This window comes from Cebus imitator, unplaced genomic scaffold (genome assembly GCF_001604975.1).
Source record: "Cebus imitator isolate Cc_AM_T3 unplaced genomic scaffold, Cebus_imitator-1.0 Scaffold92, whole genome shotgun sequence".
NCBI lineage: Eukaryota > Metazoa > Chordata > Mammalia > Primates > Cebidae > Cebus > Cebus imitator.
This window is the reverse complement of record NW_016107407.1, coordinates 1,579,763-1,602,546: the sequence shown is the minus strand read 5'-3', so window position 1 is coordinate 1,602,546 and position 22,784 is coordinate 1,579,763. Positions and strand designations below refer to the sequence as shown.

The window sequence follows — 22,784 nt, the reverse complement described above, 5'->3', positions numbered from 1 at the left end:
AAAATTTGGTAATATATTAATATGTCTCTGGGTCAGATACATTAGTCAAGCTTCTGTGGTGAGAATTTACCAAAGTGCAGGTATTTATCCATCCATTTACTTATTGTTTCATTTTCTCTTAGATATGTTATCTGTATTTACATGTAGATATGTGGATGTATATTTCTTTCACAATTGGGACCATGCTGTAAATATGACTTTGTAATTTTTTTGTCTTATTATTACAAGTATTGCCTCTAAACAATTTTCTAAAACATGATTGTTAGTTACCACAGGTAATACTTAAAAGGTACATCAATTCCACAATTTATTTAATCATGACAGTACTAATTATACTAGCATTAATTGAGTGGTTAGATTTAGATTTTGGTTATTTTTTTCTTTTAATTTTTTTTAACCCATATATAAGAATATTGTGTTTGCATTTCCTTATTTCTAAAAGTCAGTGTTTTAAGAGAAATGAAACTTTTGGTACTTATTGAGAAGGCAGGAATTTAAAACTACTGAATGTTATTTTTTGGGTGTATGTGAGTAACTTTTAATGTGGGTCTGAGAATTGGCATTCTTGATCACTGCCTTCACTAAATCTCTAAGAAAATATTAAGCATTGGCTTGGCTTGCTGGCTCACGCCCGTAATCCAACACTTTGGGAGGCCGAGGCAGGCGGATCTTGAGGTCAGGAGATCGAGACCATCCTGGCCAACATGGTGAAACTCCGTCTCTACTAAAAATACAAAAAAATTAGCTGGGCGAGGTGGCGCACACCTGTTGTCTCAGCTACTTGGGAGGCTGAGGGTGGGAGAATTGCTCAAACCTAGGAGGCAGAGATGGAAGTGAGCCGAGATTGAGCCACTGTACTACAGCCTGGGCGACAGTACGAGACTCTGTCTCAAAGAAAAAAAAAAAAAAAAAAGAAAATATTAAGCATTTACTGAGAACCACATTATATTATGTAGATATTACAAAGATATGTAAGACATGGCCTCTGATTTGTGGGTTGCTAAATTGTAGTTGTGAAAATGAGGAGTATGGGTTGAGCATCCCTGATCTGAAAATCTGAAATCAGAAATACTCCAAAATCTGAAACTTTTAAAAAATGTTTGCCCCCCAACACACAAACACCCCAGCACCCAAAATCTGAAACCTTTTGAATGCCAACATGATGCCACAAGTGGAAAATTCCACACCTGACACTTTTGCTTTCTGATGGTTCACTGTACACACATTTGTTTCATGCACAAAATAATTAAAATTATTGTATAAAATTACTTTCATACTTATATGAAAGTAGTATGAAAGTAATTTTATACAATAATTATGTAAGGTGTATGTGAAACATAAATGAATTTTGTGTTTATACTGGGGCCCCATCCCCAAGTGGGTGTCTGAGCAAATCTTCCAAAATTCAGGAAAATTCGAAATCCAAAACAATTCTGGTACCAAGCATTTTGGATAAGGGACTCTCATCCTGTATATGCATTATCATTGAAGGCAGCATGTGATACATACTATGTTAGTTTTACGGAAGTAGCTGCTGAAATCAAATAAAAAAGAGTATGTGATAAAATGTACAAGGTGGAAGAGGCGACTTTGGCCTGGGTGATCTGGGACAGTTTCATGGAGAGAGAGACTGGGGACTAGGTTTTTTGGTTGGGTGGTTCTTGAAATAGAAGAACATTTCTGGCAGTGGGGAAGGCAGTGGGAAAGGCCTGGAGGTGAAAAAGGACAGGATTTATTTGGGTCATGGCAAATGAATTTACTCAGAGAAGACGGGGAGGCTAGTCCAGTCAAGGCCTGAGCCACTTGCAGCCTAAGGGGTCTATATTGTGTAGGGACCTGAATGCCAAGTGGGGGGTACCAGATTTTGCGGTGGTAGGCTCACCTGATCAGAGTGGCCCTGGAAGATTAATATGTTGGAGATGTGGGAACTAAATGGGAGTGGGAACAGACGGAGTCCGTGAGATCAGCTGTGTTGGTTCTGTGTGTGGCGTATTGAATTGGAACGGGAGTTGTAGAAGCAAGTCTGGTGCTGTCACCCCCACTCCACTACCTCCCCGAGATGGTTTTGAACATGCTGACACTGTCAGTCAGAGGAAAAGCTTCTAAAGCTCTTCGTATTCCCTGCCTACCTGGCACCGAGTAGCTATGAAATCATTGTTGAAAGAATGAGTGAATCAGCAATATAATTTTGTGCCTGAAGGTGCAGCGAGGGAGGATTCAGAGTTGAAGCTGAGTCTTTGGCGGCAGGGTGACTGAATAAACATGCTTTCTAGTGTATGGGTATTGGTGAAGAGAAGAGGAAGATTGGCTCTGAGGAGGGATAAGTTAAGAATTTTGGGTTTGAACAGTTTTATACCATCTTGTTCAATGTAAGGGATATTGGTGTTTACAAACTTTAATATATTACTGTTGAGAATATAATTTTCTAATTCCAGTCATGCAAAGAGATCTGAGTGTTCTGATCTCCAAAGTGATGTCAAAGAGATGATGGAAGGATCTGGATTTCTAGTCAACTTACTTGATGAGAATGTGTATTTACAGCAGTTCTTGGTGGTTTGGGATCTTTAGGTCTCATTTCTCACGTGACTTCTGGTCATTTAGCCCTTTCACCCCTGTTCACCATCCATCTAAACCATGGAAGGAGCATGTAGGACTGGAATTCAAATGTGTAGATTTAAATAAGCTTCTTTTTGGTTATTCTTACCTTTTCAAGGGAGCGTTGGTCCACATTAACGCCAGTGACAGAAAGTTAACTGAATTTTACATGCTGTTTGTCCCACCTGTCATTAGATACATTGAAGGACTGCTGACCATCAGATGTATGTTTTTAAATTAGTTTAATGTCATGTGTCTAATTTAAAAATAGTGTCGTGGTGGGGGCACATATGCCAGTCGGATGCTCTTTGAGCATGTTCAGAGCAGTGTAAAATATTAAGAGGTGACATAGTTATATCTAAAGACTTTTGAAGCCTTCTGTGAAAGCCAGCTTCAATAGGAACATCACCTGCATTAATATATTTATTACACAGTTCACTTCTGTGAATTGTATGTTTTTGTACTTCATTTTTTCCAGCTACTCCTTTAGTGTTTTTTCAGAAGTTTGTTATTTATGGATTAGCCTAGTAGCTCATTCTTATAATTATTGCTTTTTTAAAAACCATGTTTTACAAACAGGTCTTCACCAAAGCAAAAGCGGTATAAATCCGATTGGGGAATGGTTCAGAGTGAGAATTGAGCCCTTCTTGCAATGTGGAAATTTCCTATTGTCCATTTTCCTAGTGCTGGTTTAAGTCCAACTCACCATATATATGCTTTTGAAACGAGCCAATTAGGGCATGTTTAACTATCAGTAGGCTTAAATAAATGTGTTTGCATTGTGTTGGAATTTGGACTTAGGACTTTGGAAGGTGGAAAATTCCAAATGCAGGTGAAAGATTTCTGTCACTGGGCTACGTACTTAACAGCCAGTCCTGTCCAAACTTAATCTGGTAATGTTTACTGAGCTGGTGATGTTTATGGAGTATAAATGAGATAGGCTATCTTTTCTGTGGGACATTGGTTATCTTCACTGGAGGACTTTTGAAATTGAAAGAAAGCAAAAGTAACATAAATTTGATACTCAGCTAGAGAAGATGTATTTATATTTAATTTGTCCTCATGATATAAAGACTTGCTCCGTGTCTTTAAAAAAGTGATTTTTAAAAAACTTTTCTGATGTATGTAAAAGTTACCCATATATACCCAAAAAATAACATTCATTAGTTTTTAAGTTTCTGCTTTCTCAATAAGTGTCAAAAATTTCATTTGTCTCAGAAAATTGACTTTTAGAAATAAGGAAATGTCCTCACAGACGTGCAAACAAAATATTCTTATGTATGAGTTTTTAAAAAAATAAAAGAAAAAACCTAGTAACCAAAAATCTAAGGAACCAAAATCTAAGCTGTTTTTACTACAGTGTTAATATCTTAAAGCCAATACCTACATTCATTTCTTCTTTGTTTTCCAAGTTCAAAATGAGGAGACATTTATTTCTGTGCTTCCTATTACTAATTTAAAAAAATGTTGAATATTGTGGGATAATTCCTAACATGTATGGAAAATTATATTGTTTGCTGAGAATGATGGCAAGGAAAACAAATCGACTCCCAAGCCGAAAACTGCTTGGGGCATTCTAAAGCAGTAGACAATATATGTATATCATACACCAGTTAAACTAATTCTTCAAACATGGGACTTGTGATCCTTCCCCCATGGCTCCCTCCGGGAGAATGCTTGCTAGTTTGTGTTTGATCAGTGGTAAGCAGGCATCAGCTGCCTGGCTAGTTAATCTTGGCTCTATGAGAAAACACAGAACACCTGTTTGTTAATAATAATCACCTGTTCAGATAGAAGAACTGTGCGGGTCACAGTGAGGCTGTCAGCTCGACAGGGTATCAGCCCCTGAGGCTGTCAGCCTGGAAGGCTGCTTATTCCCTGATAGTCCCACTTTGCACTCTATCTTTGTGTCTGTTTCTTAATTCCTTCAGCACTGCCTAGGTAGGGGTCTCCACGACCGAGCTGGTCTCTGTAGAATATCAAAAATGAAAAATTGCAGAAAAATAAACAGTAAGAGCTAAAGTTCTCCTTTATTTACATGTTATTGTCAAGATTGCCTGCTACTGGATTACCTAGTGCAAATTGGGATGTTTTTGATTAACTTTGCTGGATTTTGACATTGTCACTTCTCTTTTACCTCTATTTAGTCTTTGTATGCTTAGAAACTGCCAGTTTAGTATAATATTAGGTGAAAAGAAAATGGTTAGAAATATAAATAAAATCTTTAGTTGATAGTATTGTACCAATGTTAATTTTTTAGTTTAGAATATTATACTACGGCTATGTAAGATATTAACCTTATAGAAGCTGGGTAAAGGGTATGGGGGAACTGAGCTATTGCTACAGTTCTTCTGTTATCTGAAAATTATTTCAAAATAAGCTAAACAATGATTAGCCTAACTCAACAGCTACAAAGTTATTAGTGTATTGCAAAACCAGAGAGAAGTGATTTGTGTGTTGTAGAGAATGGACAGATTCTCTTCTATTTGGATGGTTGAAATCCTTGTTCATTTTCGTTGACCTGAAAAATTGGGAGTTGATGCTGTATCTTACGAGGATGAAGATGCTGTTAGAGTATGTTTAGTAAATGCAGACATCTTTTTTTGTGTTATGCATCTCTATGTGCATAAATACACGACAGATACCAATTTGCATATATACATGCAGTATGCGCTCCTAAATGAGGTGATTGGCTTTTTAAAAATATCACAGAATTTCATTTTAACTTGCTACACATTTGTTTTCTTGATGAGATGGCAGCAATCATTTGCCTTTTGAGAATAAATTAGATTCTTATATTTTGGAAACACCAGCATGTGATTTGGGGCTTCATGGGTAAGTTGAGCGATCAGAATTTTTAGCACTGAGTTGAATCTGAATTTAAGAAATGAGTTTTTAAAAAAATAAGTGAACTGGCTCTGAATTTATTTCCAAAGAATGGCACAGATCTTTGTGTGGTTCCTGCATCATTGGACTAAGTCTAATCTTTGTGGATTTCAACTTTAAAGGATATGACTTATTTGTGTACTTCATTTGTTTGTTATAAGTGAGTAGTGCCATCTGTATTAACAGAGAGATGGAAGACTTCAAGGTTTTTCAGCAGTTGCTTTCCCTAGGCCCATGCTCTAGCTAAGTGTGGACATTCACCTGGACATTGGGCTGCATTTCCAGGCTTCACTAGTTCCACCCCATTTTACCCTCTCTGAACCCACTCTTCTTGTTCTAGGGTAGCACTGTTATTAGAGCTTTCTATGCTGATGGAAATGTATGTCTGCACCGTCCAGTGTAGCAGTCACTGGCCACATGCGGCTGTCGGGCACTTGAAGCATAGCTAGTGTGACTGAACAACTGAATTTTAAATCGTACTTAATTTTAGAGAATAAATTTAGATTGCCACATGTGGCTAGAGGCTCCTGTAGCAGGCAGCACAGACTGAGGGCTGCCATTGCCAATTCCTTGAATGGTCTACCTGGAATGCCAGTTTAAGTGTGAAAGGAGAGAATGAACGCAGACACTGATAGTATAACTAAGTTGTCTGTTGTTCTCATATGAAATTCCCTTTATAAGCGTTTTAATTGATTGGTGCCGAAATGATGGTACTGTGTTGACTCCTTGTTTTTGGGTTGCCCTTTGTGAGAGGTACTCTTTGGGTACCACTTTGAAACCTGCTTTTCTTTTACATAAATTTTTTCATGTCAGTAAACACGCTTCTGACTCGTTTTTAATGACTGGTAGTGTTCTGTTTTATTGATGTGCAATCATTTGCTTATCTTCTATTTATCCTTTTTCAAAGTTTTTATGTTACCTACAAATTCAAGAAGATATCTTTGTTTTGTGACTTAGGAAATTCCTGGGACTCAAATAGCCAAGTGAAAGGGTAGGGATATATTTAGGGTTTTGTAGTGGTGGTTTGTTTAATGCACACTCCAAAAGTGCCCCCTGCTGCCAAGCACCCTCCCCCACCAGTTTGTACCATTTTACTCTCTAAATTGGTGTTTGTGACAGATTGTTAATCAGAGTGAGAAACACTTGAGGGATTGTGTGTTCACTCAAAGGCTGCTTTAAGGCAGCATCTCACACTCGTCTGTCTGCTCTTTCTGCTCTGTTCAGGGCAAAAATCAAGTGGCCTTGAATGTGGTGTATTTGATATTTGGCTTCATTTGGTTGGCAGGGGCTGGGGGTGGTCCAGAAGGGGCCTGCATAGGTGGGATTGAGGCCTATCAGGCAGGGTTCCTGGGAGGTCCCACCAGCACTCCCTCTGCTTGCAGTTCTGCTTCATGCTGCCTTTTGTGTGGCTTAGTAGAGAAATTCTGTCCCTGGGGTAGTAGGTCTGGGGCCTTTCAGCTCTCTCTAAACCAAGTACAGAAGAGAGAGGGGCCCTTGTGTTTCCTACCTGCATGACAGCGCTGCTGCCCTTTCGGACAGTGACAGCCCCGTCCGAGCACAGTGGTGTATTTTTCATGAGGCTGGGCTGACCTGCTGGATTAAGCCGAGTTCCAGGCTGGCCTTGAAGATAGGTGCTTATTTTAAATTTGGGACCAAAGGTGGCCTTTGTTCTTTCACGTTTTTGTTAGGATGCTGTTTTATCTTAGTTTTGAGAAAGGTTTCAAGTTTTTCAAGACGTTTCTTGAAAAAGTGGCTTCCATTTTTAAAAAGTAAGTTTAAAACTGTGGGAACAGATCTGTACCAACATGTTAATCTGGGGCATTGTATGGCTGGCTACTGGCAAGGAGGCAAAATCCCCAGGCTTTAGAATTGATGGTGAAAAGATTTTCTCTTTCAACAAGTACTGGACATGTACAAAATGCAGAGCTTATGAAGATGGGAATAACAGTGCTTGCTTAGCAGGGGATAGAGAGTTGATGTGAGAAGTAAGATGTACAATGAAAAGTCATGAAACAAGAAATCTTTGTAATGATAGAAGGCGGAAGAGGCCAACGGATTAACATGTATTGCGGACCTGTTGAGTTCTGGCCCCGTGCCGTGCTCTATGTGCATTGCTGAGTTCAGTAGGGTGGTAGAGGTATGTCTGGGCACCCATGAAGAGTGTCCTGGAGTGTTGCAGGTTGCTTGACCCATGTCCATGGGTAGAATTGGTGGGAGGGGCAGCACTCAAGCTGAGCCTGGGAGCCTCATTAATTTTGATGAAAAGGAAAGGATGTACTTTCTAGGCACAGAGAGGACCCTGAGAAAGGTTTTCCTCACGAGGCCACATGGTGGCTGGGGCATTTGAGCTTTACTCTCAAGGTAGGGAGGAAGGTTTCTTAGCAAGGCAGTGACGTGATGAAGTTGGAGTTTCAAGGTGATTTATTGGGTATGAGTGAGTAGGCTATGTGGGAAGAAGGGAGGCTAAAAGCAGGGAAACCAGAATTTCTGTCTGGAAACAGGGACACCTCCCAGTGTTGTTGGCTGTTGTTACCCTTGTGGAAGTTGCCAATAGAAGGATCAGGGCTGGATCTCTTCAGTCCCAGGGTGGGCTAGAACCCCTGTTCCACCATGCGCTAGCTGGGAGCTGTGAGCCTGGTGCCTGTCTTCCTTCTCTGTAAAATGGAACAGTAAAAAAGTGTGTACCTCATAAAATGGTTTTGGGTATAAAATGAAATAACAAAATAAAGTGCTTGGTACAAAGTAACTGTGCTCAATAAATATTAGTTATTAATAATATTGCTAGGTAAAGGTCATTTCTTGTGAGATAACATGGGCCCACATCTCATGGACTGCCTAGTACCCCGAGGATCTTCCTGGTGATTTACGTCATGGAGATCTGTGCTGCTTGCTCTGTGGAAGTAGTCCAGGGTCAAACAAACAAAAAGCAGTATGGACTGATAAATATTCAGGCTGAAATGGCCTTGCAGTGGACTGTGGACAACATTTGTTACAAGTATGTGACGTGCTGGTGACCATGTCCGTCTTGATTTCCACTCCCGTGTTGGCATCAGCAGGACAAGAACAGAGCAGGACGGTGAGGCTTGAGGTCCCGCTGCGACCTCGGACCGTATTTCCTCCTGCCAGAGGCATCTGCCAAACTGTTAAGGGCGTGGACATTGTTTAGTTTCAGAGATGGATTTGTCATCACATTTGCAAAGATCCACACAGCGTAGGGAAGTTGTGGTCTCAGGAAAGACGTAAACAACTGTTTTTCTAATTCCTGAGAACCTGGATTCTTGCTTTCAGAAGACACAGAAGAAATTCCAATCAGTTTTTTTATGGGAAAGAGTCATGAAAATATAAAATAAGATAATACATTCTTGGCTTAATATGTCCTTTTTGAGAAAACTACTCCATTGAGGCTGTTCCCTATTTAAATTTATCTTGCCTGAGATTATCATAGGATTTTTATTAGTGTGCTGAGCCAACCACTTACCTGAGCTGAAGATGCCTATAAATTTGCAATTGAAAAATTTCTGAGATTAAGCCTACTAATGTGCTGCTTAATGTTTCTTATTCTTCACATTTTCTAAATATATGTATTTTTTAAATTGAACTTCATAAATTTTAATTTCTAATCAATATTTTTATTACAGGTGATCAAATAATAAAGCACATTTGAATGCAGACTCGAGCAACTCCAAATTTTGCGAATCACTTTTAAGAACATTTACAAAGGTGACCTGTTTATTCTCTGCATCAGAATTAATTACCCAGGTGACTATTTAAATTTTCAGGGATCAGATGGGAGGATATGCACTTTTTAGTAAGCCCTAAAGTTTGAGAATCACTGACTGCTTTAGTTCATATAGACTTCACAGTAACCTCACAGTTTCACGGTGAGGGTATATGCTTGAGAGTACCTTCAAGCATTTACATATGCAGTAAATTCTGTTTTTTAGACATATCCATGTATCCCTCATCCCTAGTCTTTTGCTGCTTATGTATGCTTGCGCTGTGCCTGGAAAGAGGCGAGGTTTGAAGCCTCTTTGAACATTGTCAAAATTTAGCCAGTTATAGACCTTACATGATAATGACTAGGACTCCTCTCTGGCTCTGTTTTTATTGTGTCCAGCTATTCCAGAGACTGGTCCAGGGAGTGTAAAGTGCCTCATATTTTCCCTGTCACTACTTTTCTTCCTTTGGTTAACTGTCTGATCTTGGATAAAACTCTTACAACCTGTTGATTATTGGTTGTCTGTTAGGTTGTTTTACTTGCTGTTCTATGAAATTGTTTTAAAAGGACTGGATTTCTTTTCCTGACTTCCCCAGGTAGCCTGTGTGTCCCTTCAAAGCAGGGACTGCAGATGGATTGTGTTGGTGGTACCACCACTCAGCCCAGTGCTAGGATACAGTAGGAACTTGATACCTGTGTAGTGACTGACTGAGGAGAGGTGACCCGGACATCGTATCAGCTGCTGCTGCTGCTTTGTTATTTAACTTGGACTCTCAAGAGACCTCCCCTTCCGTTCTGTTTCCATTGTGGCCACACTGGTTCCTGCCTTGATTTGCTGGGTCTGGATTCATTGTGCTCTTTGCCTTAGTCTCTTTGCATTTAGGTCCATCTTTCACAATCATTCCAGGCTAGTTGCCTACCCACACTCCTTTGAACAAGTCACTTTCCTTCTCAGGGACCTTAACTGACCTTGCCTTGTATGTGAGGTTCTCCACGATCTCACCGCCACCTGCCTTTCTAAATGTCTCATACTGACTTTTCCAACCAAGTCTGGCTGTTGGTGACAGGTGCTTTCATTCTCCCCACAGTTTTAAACCTGAGGCCTCAGCTTGGGAGGAAGACTGGGGCACAGTAAAGATGCTGTAACTGTTCCCATGGCATGGACAGCTGGAGCAAAGGTTGGAGGGCGTGGGCCGTGTGACTCTTGTGTCTGTGAGGCATGGGGAGAAGCGAAAACCAAGAAGGATGGTCACAGCTAGGGCGGGAACCAGGAGAAGCAGCCACAGAAGTCAGAGGAGGAAAGAACTTCAAGATGAGGAGGATGATCAGCAATTCTGAGTTCTCAGGCAAGTCCATGAAGACTGAGCAAGTTTCATTGCATTTGATGAGTGAGTGATGGCAGTCTGATGTGTTTCTGAAAGATTTCAGTGGGGACAGAAGCTGAATTGTTGACATTCAAGATTACAAAGGGTGCAGCAATGAGGGCAGACCACTTATGTGTGAGACTGGGGTGTGAAAAGGCAGGTACTGTGTTTTATATTTACATTTTCCCCCAACTGGCAGGTGCATGTGTGCTTTGGAGGCCCAGAGGATGGAACTAGGTTAGAGGGAGAGATTCAGAATAATGAAAGGAGTCACCTGGAGAAGGAAGGAAAGGATGGGGGTAATCCAGGGCTTCCATTAACCCTGACAGTGAGGAAGGAGAGGAGGGGACAGCAGGGAGGAGTGGCTGCATTCAGGTGGCTTCATTTTTTTAATTAGGAGAGAAATTTCACGTGTTAGCAGGGTGCATGGGCCAGCCTGAATTGTTTCTGCAAAGATTATTCTTCCAAAAGTCAGTCTTGTGTGGTCTTAGTCCTGTGTTCACAAGCCTTAGATGATTCACCCTGAGTCCTGGGATCAGCCCCGGGCATCCCAGGATACGCGGAGGTCATGCCTGAAGTGGGGCTCAGCCAGCTCCGGCCTTTCCCTCACCCTTGGCCCTCTCAGATGCTTGTTCTCTGAGCACTCCCTAGATTGTTTCCCGATGACGTGCCTTTGCTCACTCTGGCTTGTGCTTTTGCTGGGCATCAGCCCTTCCTTCTCCACCTTCCTCCTTTGTGTCCATCCTGTGTCAGTTAACTGTGTATCCCAGCTCCTAGAGAACTACTGCTTACAGTTGAGGTGATTTTTATTTATTTATTTTTGAGATGGAGTTTTGCTCTTGTTGCCCAGGCTGGATAGAGTATAGTGGCACGATCTTAGCTCTCTGCAACCTCTGTCTCCTGGGTTCAAGCAATTTTCCTGCCTCAGCCTCCTGAGTACTTGAGATTACAGGTGCCCGCCACCACACCTGCCTAATTTTTGTATTTTGGTTTCACCACGTTGGCCAGGCTGGTCTCAAACTCCTGAACTCAGGTGATCCACCTGCCTTGGTCTCCCAAAGTGCTGGGATTATAGGCATGAGCCACGGTGCCCAGCCAGTTGTGGTGATTTCTATTCATGCTCTTATTTCCTCTGCTAGATGGTAAACTGAAAGGATTTTAAAATCCAGGGATAATTTTAAATGTAATAAAATGTGGTAAGAAAACGTACATAAAATATCAGAAGACAAATCTGAGTCAGGCAGACTTGAGTTTGAATCCTGGCCCTGCTTCTTCCTGGGTACAGTTTTGAGTGATTGCATCCTGTGCCTTTATCACTTACTTAATTTGCGGAGTGGGGATAATGAAACCTTCTTAGGGCTGTTAGGAGAATGAATGAGATGATTCCTGTAAAGCATTTGGCCTAGGCCTGGACCCTTCGTAGGGGCTTAGTAGACCTTGCTGCAGCGGTCAGCAATGGATTCCTTGCCACCCAGCAGTGTTGGGTTGAGCACCTGGATGGATGGTGAGTGGTGGAGGAGTGTAGGGTGCCCACTTCCCACCCCAGTTATGTTGAGGGCAAGGATGGTGTACTTTACTTTGTATTTCTAACATGGGTCTATATAGTTAGTAAGAGGAACGGCATACCTCTTACAAGTGGGTCCACTTACGCATGGATTTTCTTCTGCCTGTGCTCCTCCGGAGACAGCAAAACCAACTCCTCTTCTTCCTCACCTGCCTTCAACTTGAGGAGGAAGACCTTTATGATGATCCACTTTCACTATTTTCCCTTCCTTATCATTTTTCTTAATAGCAGTTTCTTTTCTTTCTTTCTTTCTTTTCTTTTTTTTTTGAGATGGAGTCTTGTTCTGTTGCCCAGGCTGGAGTGCAGTGGCATGATCTCTGCTCACTGCAACTTCTGCCTCGCAGGTTAAGCAATTCTTTGCCTCAGCTTCCCAAGTAGCTGGGATTACAGGTGCCTGCCACCACACCTGGCTAATTTTTGTATTTTTAGTAGAGGTGGGGTTTCACCATTTTGGCCAGGCTGGTCTTGAACTCCTAATCTTGTGATCCACCCGCCTCTGCCTCCCAAAGTGTTGGGATTACAGGCATGAGCCACTGCACCCAGCAGCAGTTTCTTTTCAATAGCTTACTTTGTTGTATAAATATAGTATGTGTGCATATATATATACACACACACACACACACACACACACACACACACACACACACAATTGCTGTACTAAAACTTCTATGCCTCACCATTTGTTCTACAAAGGAAAGAACCAAAAAATAAATCATTTAATATGTCCAGAGTTCTGTGGGCAAAAACGATGGAAAGTGTGTATATATATATATGTGTGTGTATATATATATATACATAAAATGTGTATTAATCGACTCTTTATGTTATAGGTAAGGCTTGCAGTCAACAGTAGGCTATTAGTTAGGTTTTTGGGGAGTCAAAAATTATACACAGATTTTCAACCCCTCCATGAAGGGGTTGGTTCTCCTAACCCCTGCGTTGTTCAAAGGTCAGCTGTATTAACTTGTTTTCTAAAGTGCCCTATGCAGATAACTTTTTTCATGTTAATTGCATAGAAGGAAATATCATTTTGTACAGTTTTTAAAAAATTGGCAACTGTTTGGAAATGACACATAATAAGATATTTATAACATTTATAGCAAGAAGTGCTGCGTATAGCATTAGTTTTCCCAATGAAAGCCCCTTTCCATTGTTTTTGCCCAGAGAACTCTGGACATATTAAATGATTTATTTTTTGGTTCTTTCCTTTGTAGAACAAATGGTGAGGCCTAGAAGTTTTAGTACAGCAGTTGGGTGAAGTGTACATATTATGAAGTTTATGAAGCCAGAGATGGAATGATACTATGGGGTTAATTTTTTAAATTAATTTTTAATGCATTTGACATTGTTTCCGGGTAGCTGATCCTTCCAGTTTCTCAGTTGGAACACAGATATCTCCTAATAGAAAACAGGAAAAGAAGCTTGCTCTAGGAGAACTTGACAAACCAGTTTAAATGTTTCATCAGAATGCCCTGTTGATTGCCATGGCCAGTCACAGGGGTTTTATCTCTCATCCATCTTTGTGATAAATGAGTGCATATTAACTTTTAGTGCTATAAAATACGTCTTTTTTGTTGTGGAGACTAGTGACAAATGACATTTTGAACTAGGAGATTGTATGGAGATGTTTTGCAGGTGGGATGTGGTTTCCTCGTTGAGCCAGTTAAATGTATTCCATTGAATGGTGAGGGGATCTTTCTCAACTGTTTCTTGGTTTGTCAGGTGTGTCCATGTTTATGAATATAAACTCCGGATCATTTTATGTTTATATCATACTAGAGGTTCTAATATATGTGTCTCTGAAAAGTAGGTAAATATATTAAAGATAGTGGCAAAAAAAAGGGGGGTGGGAAATGAAGTAATTGCTCATGGAGGGAATTTTGGATTGTGAAGGGTGCGGAGAAGACGGAAGCAAATTGTCAACACTGGTCACTCAGAGATATTAAGCAGGTACTCGGATGCTTGTCATTTGATGGAAAAAAGGGTTTAAGAGTGAGGATTCTCAAACTGTAAGAAAGGAAATTGACAATCTCAAGGGGAAAGGGTATGGCCGGGTCAGGGCCTCTTATCTTGAAATGAGTTGGGGTATGAGACTGGGGAGGGGGCAATTCTTTAAAGTAAATTTTTTTTTTTTTTTTTAAAGAAGGACTTATACTGTGTTAATTTTTCTATTGATGCCGTAACAAATTACCACAGAGTCAGTGGCTTAAACAACACACGTTTATTATTGTATAGTGCTATAGGTTGGAGATCTGACACAGGACTCAGTGGGCAGAAATCAAGCTTTCAGTAGACAGCGTGTCCTGTTATAGGCTCTGAGGGAGAGTCTGTTTTGTTGCCTTTTCCTTACTTCTAGAAGTTGCTCACATTCCTTGGCTTCAGGCCCTTCCTCCCTCTCTAAAGCCAGCAGTGGTAGATGGAGTTCTCACATCTCCTGTCTCTGGCTCTTCTGCCTTCCTTTTCAGGTTCCCTGTGATTACGTTGGGTTCACCTGGAAAATCTGGGCTCGTCTCTCTGCCTTGAAGCCAGCAGATTAGCAGCTTTAATTCCATCTGCAGCTTTAATTCCCATGTGCTATTTGAGGTAACATATTCACAGGTTATGGGGACATGTTCTAAGTATTGAGTCATCTTGTTTGAATTTTGTGAGGTACTGAAGTTCAGGGAAACTATTCTTTCCGGAAGTCACCTGAGGCTTGCTTTTAGTATAGGCAAGTCGTAGTTTCTGCTGCTTCACAGATGTGGTAAGTATTGCCAACCTCACTCACTGAGGGTCTACCCTTGGGATTCTGGAGCAGCATAAAACCTGCCAGGAATTGAGAGAAATTATGTCTCTAGATGTAGCAGGTTCTTAGCATCAGGAAGGGAGAGGAGGTGAAGGCGTGACGACCTGACAGGTGTGTGGAAAGGAGCTCAGCAGAAGCAAGAGGAAGAGAAGACACACTGAGGTGGAAAGTTGAAGAGGGTGAGAATAGAGTGGTGGCATCGTGGCTTGAGAGCCCCAGGCACCAGTGGAAGACCCTGAAAGGAGGACTGCTCATCCCTGGGGTGGGCTGAGTGCAGGAAAGCCACTCACTATACTGTGCCTCAGAAGCTCTGAGGGTTCGTGGCTCAGATTTTCTGTCTCTAAGCCTGAGCTCCTGTAGCACATGATGACCTCACAGGGAAGGGGCACTTTTATCTCAAGATCCCTCAGCCTGGCACAAGGTTATCAGACATTTTGGTCACAGGACCCCATGTATGGTGTTAAAAATTACTGAAACTCTCATACACTGCTGATATAAAATGGTGCAGCCACTGAGGAAAACAGTTGATAGTTTGTCACAATGTTATACATGAAGTTACCATATGACCCAGCAGTGCCACTTCTTGGTATATGCCACAGATAACTGAAAACATGTTCATACAAAAATGTATACATGAATGTACACAGCATTATTTGTGATAGCCAAAGGTGAAGACAGCTCAAATGCCCATCAGTGGGTGAAGGGAGAAACAAAATGTGCTGTATTTGTACGATGGGATATGGGGTTGAGCATCCCTAATCTGAAAATCCAAAATCAGAAATGCTCCAAAATTTAAAACTTTGAGTGCCAACATGATGCTCAAAGTGGAAAGACTCATTGGAGCATTTCAGATTTTGGATTTTTGTATTAGCAATGGCCAGCTGATAAACATATACTGCACATGTCCCTAAATCCAAAAAAACTTTAAATCCAGAGCACTTCTGTTTCTAAGCATCTCAGATGAGGGATGCTCAGCCTGTATGTTTAGCCATTAAAAGGAGAGAAGTAGTGATACCTGATACAACATTGGTGAACCTTCAAAACATTATGGTAAGTGAAAGAAGCCAGTCATAAAAAGCCACATATATTACGATTTCACTTATATGAAATGTCCAGAACAGGGAACTCTAATAGAGATGGGAAGTAGGTTAATGGTTGCCAGGGGTTGGGGGAGAAGAGGACGGGAGTGACTGCTAAAGGGTTTGGGGTCTCTTTTTTGGGTAATGAAAATGTTTTGGAATTACGTAGCAGTGATGATTGTACAACTTTGTAAATGTACTGAAAACCACTAACTTGTGCGGTTAGATACCACATAATGATGTTTTGGTTAGGATTGACTGCATATGCAGTGGTGGTCCCATAAGCTAGTAATGGAACTGAAAAATTTGTATCGCTGAGTGCCACCATAATGTCATAGTATCATTACATATTTGTTGTAGCCTAAGTGTACAGTGTTTCTGCAGTTGATAGTAGTGTGCAGTGGTGTCCTCGGCCTTCACATTGACTCACCACTCATTCGCTGACTGACCCAGAGCAACTTCCAGTCCTGAAGCTCCATACACGATTGGTACCCTATGCAGGCATACCAGTTTTAATCTTTTATACCATATTTTTAATGTACCTTTTCTATGTTTAGAATATTCAGGGTATTAACCTGTTGTACAGATTTGTAGCCTAGGAACAACAGGCTGTCCCATATAACCAAGTGCGAAGTAGGCTGTGATTGTCTAAGTACACTGTATGACATTTGCATAGCAACAAAATTAACAGTACCTTTCTCAGAACATATCCCTGTCGTTAAACACGTATCACTGTACTTATTTAAGTGGTGAATTTTATGGTGTGTGAATTACATTTCAGTAACAGAAATTGTAGAGAAGATTTTTTTGTGTCTGTAGATATTTATAATAGAAATTAAAACTTGTAATTAAAACATTAATTTTTTAAATAACATAACCATTATATGTTAACATACATTTTTATTTTTAAAAATCTTCAAAACAAAAAATTAAGCGAGAGCAGTAGCATTGCTTTGTGTTTTTATTATGTCTTTAATATCTGGGTAATAGGAGGAAGCTAGAACCTCATATGTGCTTCTGTGTCAGTCTTTTGTGCTATATTGCTTTGTGAAAGTATATAAAGAACATTCAGCCTTACACAGATGTGATTGGGAAAGGAAAGAGTATTGTTTTATAGATTTTTTAGATAATATGGATATTCTTTGACAGTACCTCAAAATGTGACAAATGGTAGTTTATTAAAGGTTAGCTGCACTGTGGAATCTGAAACCATTTATATTAAAGTTTATTGATCTGTTTTGTACTTTGAATGGATCTTTTACCATATGCAAGATTTTGTGTCTTCATGCTTCATCATTTGGAAAAGTATTGGTTTACTATATGAGTAATTAGCCTTTTCTTACACTCTGGGTGCATTGTGAGGTCTCATAAGGCTGACATGTGAACCAAACTTTGGGCTAGTCTATCCCGCCTCTGTAGAGTGGCCACAGCATTTCTCGAAGTGAAGGATCCTACAAACTCCTTTCAACCTTCATCCAAAGATGCACTGGTGCATCAACCCCACCAATGTCTCCCTTGACTCTGGCCAGGAAAAACTTCTGTCTCAGCTTCTCACCAGTAAAGCAGGCCTAGTGCAGCTGCAAACAAGTTATGCACATCTTCCAAATATTGACTAATTTCATTATTCAGTCTGTCTGAAATCACATTTGCTAGTATAATTCCTGACCTCATTAGAAAAGCCTTAATTATTGGGAAGCTTTCAAGTTCATGGTGGCAGACACAAGTTTTCCAGAATTCTGACTTCTGTGTGATGGAAGCCTCAGTGTCTTTTTGGTTAGCAGGGTGGATGTGATCTTGAATGTTTTACAATATAAAAGAAGAAAGGATTTTTTGGGAGAGTTTGTGAGAATAGAGTGCAGGTGCTAAGTTGTCTGTATGGGTGGCCTCCTAGAAGGGGTTACCGGAGTCCTCTGTGGCTGCCTCTTTGGCTAGGAGAGGGTGTATTTGTACTGAGAAAAGCTAGGAGGATTTTTCTGTTTGAGCAGGAGCTAGGAGGACAGTAGAAGAGCAGAGCTGAGTGTTGGGTGAGGGAGACGGAGCCCAGGACGTGCTGAGGAAGTTAGAGCATGTGTGGGTCAGGATGGTCTACGGAGTGCTGTTCCACATGCTACCCCGTTCAGTCCTCACCATGATCTTACTAGTTAGACACAGAGGATGTATGGTTACGCTTCTTTAATAGGTGAGGAAAATGAGACTCAGAAATGGCAGTGGAATTGTCTGGAGTCGTCTGGTTAGTCGGGTGGAACAGGCACCTGTCCTGAGCCTCTGCTTCCAATCTCATACCGGCTTGTTTGCAACTGCACTAGGCTTGCTTTATTGGTGAAAAGGTGAGACAGAGGTTTCTCCTGGCCAGAGTCAAGGGAGACATTGGTGGGGTTGATGCACCGATGCATCTTTGGATGAAGGTTGAAAGGAGTTTGCAGGATCTTTCACTTCGGGAAGTACTGTGGCCACGCTGCAGAGGTGGGATGAACCCACCCAAAGTTTGGTTCACGTGTCAGCCTGATGAGACCTTACAATACACCAGAGAGTAAGAAGAGGCTAATTATTCACATAGTGAAGCTTTTTGGGGGAGAGCAGGCAGGCTTTGGATCCAAAAGTGTCTTGAGAGAGCAGGGAAAGGCGACTGGCTTGGCTTTTACGTGATTAGGGGTTGGGGCTGGCTGAGGGCTTCCTTCCCTGCCCCCGCCCCTGGACCTGGGTGGTTTGAACTTCCTACAAGTGCCAGAGAAAGGGGCCCCTTTCTTATCAGCTTGCCCAGATGGGGGCTGTGGGGAGTGGTGGGCCCTGAAAACTGTCAGCAGTCAAATGTCAGAAATGGAGCCAGACTCTGTATTACAGAAAATGATATCTTTTCTCAAGGGACCCAACAAGTAGCAATTTGATTCTAGGTTCAAGACTTAGAACCAGCAAGGGGAGTGATTGAGTAAGCTACTGGCAGAACTTGTAGACTTAGCCAAAGTCTGCTTGATCATAGCTCTGCACATCCTGAAACTCCACATTTCCTCCTCGACAGTGTTGCGTTTCAGCTGATTTAGAATGTTGGCCTATTGGGAACAAAGTGAAGCTTGTGGGAAAAGAAGATAAGGTGGTGCAGGAAGGCCCTGCTCGCAGGGGTGTTGGTTTCATTTACTGAGAATTCTCTCTTGCTTGCTGCTGCCTTTATCTGCCCCTCCCAATAGAGGGGGTAAAAGGAAACCCCCTCTTTGCTTTTACCCTGAGAGTCCTTGGGAGGAAACTTAGCTGGGTCAACAGATGATGGAGCCATCTGCTGGAGGCTTTGAAATCCCATTTTACTACACAAGGAGGAGAAATAGAGCCGTCTTCTCCAGGAATTTTAGGTCTTAGTAGTCCCAGGCTGTCATATGAAGCAGGCTACACAGTGCAGTGAAAAAATGTGAATGAGTCACTAGTTTGTATGGGAGGACTACTTTGTGATTGGGACGTTTGGACGTGTAACACTGTCCCAAATGTTGGTTGGGTTACACTTGGAAGATGTTTTAGAAGCGCGTAGGACTTGAACTCTAACAGTTACTGTGTTAAGGAGGCTGCCAGGCACCAGTCTTAGATCCCTGAGGGCTTGGGTCTAGAAATGGTGGTCCCATTTTGGTTTGTATTTTGTAATGAATGCTTGGAGTCAGCTCAGTGTCCAATCATTGAAGCATTTATGTGTGAAACATCGATTATGTAGTCATCACTTGAGGAAGTGACTGGTGGTCACAGCTTATTAATGTAACGTCTTTCCCTTTCCCTCCCACTCCTGATCTCCACCTGGGAGTCGCCTCTTTCCAGTCTGGAATATATAAGAGAACTTTAGAGCCCAAAGAGACCTTGGAGGTGATTATTTCTCTTGCGTGTTATATTTATGGAACCTGATAATAACTAACTTCAAACATTTGTTTCAAAAACTTTCGAAAGATACGAAATTAAAGAGAACAGTACGACGAGTCTCTATGTATTACCCAGATTTAGTAATTTTAAGATACCGCCAGGTACAACTGTCACATACAGAGCACTTCACACGCGCTACTTTTGTCACCTCCCAGCAGCCTCTTGGGGTAGATACAAATGTATTTCCCCACTTGAAGATAAGAAAACTGACAGGCCCGGAGAGATTGGGAACTTTGCCTGGGGTCACCCAGTTCACAGCCAGCCGTCACAACCTGTGACTTCACCCTTTCTGCTGCACTGCCTGGAGAAGTTTTAAAGTTTGTCTGACATATACGGTCAGCTGAGGTCAGCCTAGAAGTGGAACGAAAAGATCTCACTCCTTCATCGTTTCTTTCATCATGAATTTCTGTGGCTTTTCTCTTTCTGTTGTTCTTTTGCAACTGGCTTTCTGAGCTTGAAGCTTCTGAGTACCGTTTTAACTCTGATATGCAGACGGGGTGGTGGGCGTGGTCTGCTCCAGTGCAGGTGATGAGGGGTGCATTGTCTGTGGAGGATTTAATAACAGTAATAAAAGCATCCAAAGTCTGCCTGTAAAGTCTAAATGTCTAGAATTTTGCCTGCAATTCTAAACATTGTCAGTGATACTCTTTCCCCAAAATCTTTTGTTGGTATGTCTTCTAAATAATTGCTTTATTGAGTTTTAATAATATATATGTAAGCTTCAAATGAGTACTTCTTGAGTACTTAGCCTTTAATAGATACTGTAGGCTGGGTGCCTTGGCTCACACCTGTAATCCCAGCACTTTGGGAGGCCGAGGCGGGCGGATCTCCTGAGGTCAGGAGTTTGAGACCAGCCTGGCCAACATGGTGAAAACCTATCTCTGCTAAAAATAAAAAATTATCCAGACGTGGTGGAGCACACCTGTAACCCCAGCTACTCGGACGGAGGGTAGGGGGCAGCTGAGACAGGAGAATTGCTTGATCACGGGAGGTGGAGATTATGGTGAGCCGAGATCACACCACTGCACTCCAGCCTGGGTGACAGAGTGAGACTGGGTCTCAAAAAAAGAAAAAAAAAGAAACTCTATGCACCATGGAAGTTAAATCTGACAATCCTGATTATATAGTTAGCCTAAACACGTGGTGACTCAGCTACTTGCATTCATTTCAAGAGTAAGTTCTTAAGACTTTAGAATTGTTCAGAAAGCTTGTCTATGACAGTGTATTTAACCCTGTAGTATTACATGTCTGCTTTTAAACAGTAGATTGGAAATAAATGATAGTGTTACTGATGACCATAATTTCACTCTATGTGATCACTTGGAGTTTTTGTCCAAGTGTCCTTAAAAGTTAAAACAGTGAAACAGAACTGCCAAATGTGCCCTGGGGGCAAAGTCAGTTGGGAAACAGTGCTCTAAGCGATGCTAGAGGTGAGAGCAGAGAAGCCAGGGCCCCAGCTGAGGTCTTACCCTGCAGAGGCGCCGCGGCCCCTTGAAGGAGGAAGCATCAAGCCCCCTCTCCATCCCCCAAGCAAAGGAGCCTGTGTAATATTTTTGTTTGATAAGTGTAAAAATAATATCTGTAAAATTAAAATTTATTACTTAAGATGGTTGTTTTAAAACTAAAGAACAAATCAAGAAAATAATAGTTACTGAGTTTTTACGTAACTATTACTGAAAATAATTTTTTTCATACATGGAGGGTATGTTAAAAAACGGTCCTTCCTGGGTTTCTAATGTGTTAGGTATGCTGTTGTAGGCGGAAGGCTTTTTCTGTGATTCATTTTTAAGTGAGGAGATTGGGAATCTTTCATACATACAACTGGAACCTTTGGCAGGATTGGAAGAAAGTTATGCAGGGCATTACTTGTATTGAAGGATTACTCTGTGCCAGAAATTACTGGCACTTGGTACAGCTTTATCTTACTTTGTCAAGCTGCTCAGGCCTGTCTGCAGTGCTGACAGACTGTGTGTGTGACAGTGGTAAGAGCTCCTGCCGGCTCCTTTGCCTGGAGGATGGAAAGGGGGCTTGATGCTTTCTCTTGGGAGGGGCCGTGGCACCTTTGCAGGGTAAGACTTCAGCTGGAGCCCTGGCTTCTCTACTCTCATCTCTAGCATCACTTAGAACACTGTTTCCCCACTGACTTTGCCCCCAGGGCACATTTGGCAAGGTCTGGAGACAGTTGTCACCACTGGAAGGGGGCTGCTATTGGCATCTTGTGGGCAAAGACTTGATTCCTGCCAACTGTCTTATGGTACACAGGACAGCCCCTCTACCCCTCCAGTAAAGAATTACCGGCTCTAGTTGTCCAGTAGTGCTGAGCTTGAGAAACTGACTTAGGGCAAGTTACTTAAATTTTTGCATGGCCTGCTCCTCATTTCCTCAAAATGGGAGAAATAACAAAGCACCTTTCTCATAAGATTGTTGTGAAAACTATGGGAGACAGTACATTTAAGAGCTTAGTAATTATAATTGCTGTTATTACAATTAGTGAAAATAAAATCCAAAAGATAACAGAAAACACTGCTGCTGTGCTACACTCATGACCAGTAGAGAGTCAGCATACTACACTCCTCATACCCTTAGTACTGTACAGTTGACTCTTGAACACCTCGGGTCTGAGCCACGTCGGTCCACTTATATGTGGATTGTTTTCAGTTGAACATGGATCAAAAACGCAGTGTTTGCGGGATGCAAAACCTGTGTGACCAAGAACTGCCTTTTTCTGTATCCGTGGATTCTACAGCTCTGACTGGGAGAGTTGAGCATGCACAGTTTTTGGTATTTGTCCAAATGCTAGTTGCCTGCAGATAACCTAGGGATGACTGTAAATGGATAACAATGCTTTGAGTAATGACCTTGAATCAACATTCAGTGCATGCAACTTAGTAAAGTAGGAAAT

General features: G+C 41.6%; 1 protein-coding gene and 1 long non-coding RNA gene across 2 annotated transcripts in view; both read left to right on the top strand.

Annotated features, from left to right (window-relative positions):
- Positions 1-22,784, top strand: part of CCNY (cyclin Y) — a 206,861-nt gene that overhangs the window by 25,016 nt on the left and 159,061 nt on the right. The gene's annotated exons all lie outside the window — the stretch shown is intronic.
- Positions 1,257-22,290, top strand: LOC119472260. Its single transcript, XR_005201377.1, has 4 exons — positions 1,257-9,240; positions 10,288-10,549; positions 14,843-14,844; positions 22,277-22,290. It is a non-coding gene; the product is annotated as an uncharacterized LOC119472260 (long non-coding RNA).